This window comes from Neophocaena asiaeorientalis, unplaced genomic scaffold, assembly GCF_003031525.2.
Source record: "Neophocaena asiaeorientalis asiaeorientalis breed wild unplaced genomic scaffold, Neophocaena_asiaeorientalis_V1.1 scaffold70, whole genome shotgun sequence".
NCBI lineage: Eukaryota > Metazoa > Chordata > Mammalia > Artiodactyla > Phocoenidae > Neophocaena > Neophocaena asiaeorientalis.
The window spans coordinates 4,805,811-4,808,992 of record NW_020175410.1 but is presented as its reverse complement, the minus strand read 5'-3'; the positions used below and the strand labels follow the sequence as shown (position 1 = coordinate 4,808,992).

The 3,182-nt window shown below is 39.1% G+C and overlaps 1 pseudogene; it reads left to right on the top strand.

Annotated features, from left to right (window-relative positions):
- Nucleotides 1-377: 377 nt before the first annotated feature.
- LOC112414568 (RNA-binding protein 3 pseudogene) lies at nt 378-899 on the top strand (annotated as a pseudogene).
- Nucleotides 900-3,182: the final 2,283 nt, after the last annotated feature.

The window sequence follows — 3,182 nt, the reverse complement described above, 5'->3', positions numbered from 1 at the left end:
ATGCGGGGGACACGGGTTCGAGCCCTGGTCCAGGAAGTTCCCACATGCCGCGGAGCAACTAAGCCCGCGAGCCACAACTACTGAGCCTGCGCTCTAGAGCCCATGAGCCACAACTACTGAGCCTGTGCTCTAGAGCCCGCGAGCCACAACTACTGAAGCCCACGTGCCTAGAGCCCGTGCTCCGCAACAGGACAAGCCACCGCACAACGAAGAGTAGCCCCAACCCGCCACAACTAGAGAAAGCCCGCGCACAACGAGGACCCAATGCAGCCAAAAATAAATAAATAAATAAATGAATATTAAAAAAAAAAAAAAAAAGAAATGACAGCCCAGTCTCTCGGCTTCTTGGCGGTAGCTGTCTCTTCGGCCTTTTAATTTCCAGGACTTGAATTTACCACCATGTCCTCTGAAGAAGGGAAGCTCTTTGTGGGAGGGCTCAACTTCAACACTGATGAGCAGGCTGTGGAAGACCACTTCAGCAGCTTCAGACCTATTTCTGAGGTGGTTGTTGTCAAGGACTGGGAGACTCAGCGATCCCGGGGCTTTGGCTTCATCACCTTCACCAATCCAGAGCATGCCTCAGATGTCATGAGAGCCATGAATGGAGAGTCTCTGGACGGTCGTCAGATCGGTGGAGACCACGCGGGCAAGTTGGCCCAAGGAACAAGAGGGGGTGCCTTTGGGGCCTATGGGCGTGGTCACAGCTACTCTAGAGGTGGTGGGGACCAGGGCTATGGAAGTGGCAGGTATGACAGCCGACCTGGAGGATATGGATATAGATATGGAAGGTCCAGAGACTATGGCAGCAGAAGCCAGGGTGGTTATGACCGCTACTCAGGAGGAAATTACAGGGATAATTATGACAACTGAGATGAGGCATGTACACCTAATGTAGATACACAAGGAATAAAACTTCTTCTGATCCAGCACCATCCCTCCAAATGGCTGTATTTATAAAGATTTTTGGAGCTGCACTGAAACATCTGTTTTAGTTACATCAACTTCTTTTTTTGAGTAGAGCTCCCAAGGTAGCTTGTTAAAGACCTTTCATAAAGTTCCATGTGTTTTTTTTGTTTTTTTTTTTTCTCCCATTTAAAGACAAATTCTGAGATGTTTGTGGAGTCTGGATATTTTTTACCAGTTTTTTAGTTGGGGCTCTCAGGAATGTTGGTTCTAGCAAAAAATGTTTGCCCATACTGATTTTTTTAAGTAATGTGCATCTAGGAACATTTTAAACACCTGTACACAATGTTTAATCGTGATTAGGAAGCAATTTCTAACTGTAACTATAAGAAATGAAGAACAGATTACTTAGAGGTGTTTTTTACTCCAGATCTCTGCCTTGACTATATAGAAGTTTCTTAAAAATATCTGTCATTTTTTTCTTAATACTGGAAGAAACAAATATTCTGTTGTGTTTCATGTAGCGTTTAGGATGTCTTTCACCAAGTTGATTTAAAAGATGAAATTTGAAAACAAAAAAACAACAAAAAAAAAAAGAAATGACAGACGGAAGGTCATTAATGCTAAAAATATGGAGAGGCATTGAGGTTTTTGGTTTTGTTTTTTAACAGAGCATCTATGAATGCATTCATGTCATTTGTCCCAACCTCCAGTTTTGAATTTTTTAGGGGAAGTGTGGAGGAAGATTTGGGCAATAAAGGAGGAAGAGGAAAGGAGGAAATCTAAGTCTCAACCCCATGATCTGCCTCAGTTCCAAGTATACATATTTTGTTCTTAGTTAGAAACATTTTTCTTCCAAGAGTTAAACATGGTAAAGGTGGTCCACTGGCTAAGAGAAAATGATTTGGGGCTACAAATGTATTCATTCATTTAACAGCACTTAAGTACCTACTATATGCCACTCCATATAGGAAACAATATCTGCTCTCAAGTAGCTCACTGTCTAAAAAAGAGGTAGGGAGGGCCAGAATATGTACCATGAGGTATGATACAGTCAAATTTCAATAATATATATATGCACTGGTTACTAAGGAAGAACAGGAGTTAGCAACACTGAGGAAGGAAGAAGGTATTCAACTTAGAACAGTACAAATACACAGGACTAAAATGGGTCTTGAATCAAAAAACTCAACAGCAAATACCTTGATATATCTGGAATACAGGACTGTGAGTAAATGCAAAACAATCTGACTGAAAAGTAGGTAGGGCTTTTAACACTTAAAAAGTTAAGAAATATTATAAACATAAAAATGAGATGCCATTGAAGGATTTTCATATAGTAATAATGCCTATTTTTAAAAAAACACCTAATTCTAGAAGATAAAGCGCAAATAAAAATCACATATCATTCTTAAGAAAATTAACTTATATTGCATTTCTATCATAAATACAAAATAAGAACTCCTTTTTTGTAATATGACCACAATACCAATAGCAAACTGAAAAAAAAAAGTAAGAATTCCTTAATGACTCAAATACCCAGTTGGTGCTAGAATTCTAAAATAGGGTAATGATATGACCATAATCGCACTGGCAGTGGTAGAGAGGGGAAAACTGAGGTGGGTGGGGACAAAACAAAAGAGCAATATGACTAACTAGAATCCTAGTGCAAAATCCCAGACAAGCAGGTATGACCAGAAGAGGCTTGGCTTCTAGTTAGGAAAGCTTCCAGGTGGGAGTTTACCTTTATTCATTCTACTCCATCCATTCACACTAATAGAGTAACTAGTTCTACCTATATTGAAGATGATTAATTTTAACAAAATTCTAGTCAAAAAAATGATTAAGCTTTCTAGAAGGGGAACCCATAAAATTCAAATATTAGCAAACAAGAATTCTTAACTCTTGGATCCCCTATATTAAAGTTTGCAAAGTTAAAGTAATTAACTCATATATAATTATGAGTCCTTTTATATAGGAGTATAATAGCTTTTAGTCTGTGAAGCAATGACTAAGTCATTAAAGGGCAATTTCTGACCATTTCAGCTAGGAAGGCAGTTTTTCTAAGAATTACAAAGCAGGGACAGAGACAAGAAGTAAGGGATTTAAGTTCGAAAACTACAGATGTGTAATATTCTTGGTACTGCCCTGTCCAAACTTGGCTGTCTACATTCCCAACTAACCCTGGAACATCTTTTCCAACAGTATTGGACCTCCTGAAGAATAAAATGAGATCTCCTTTTGTGACGAAGTCTAAGGTAAACTTGGAAATTTGGTAA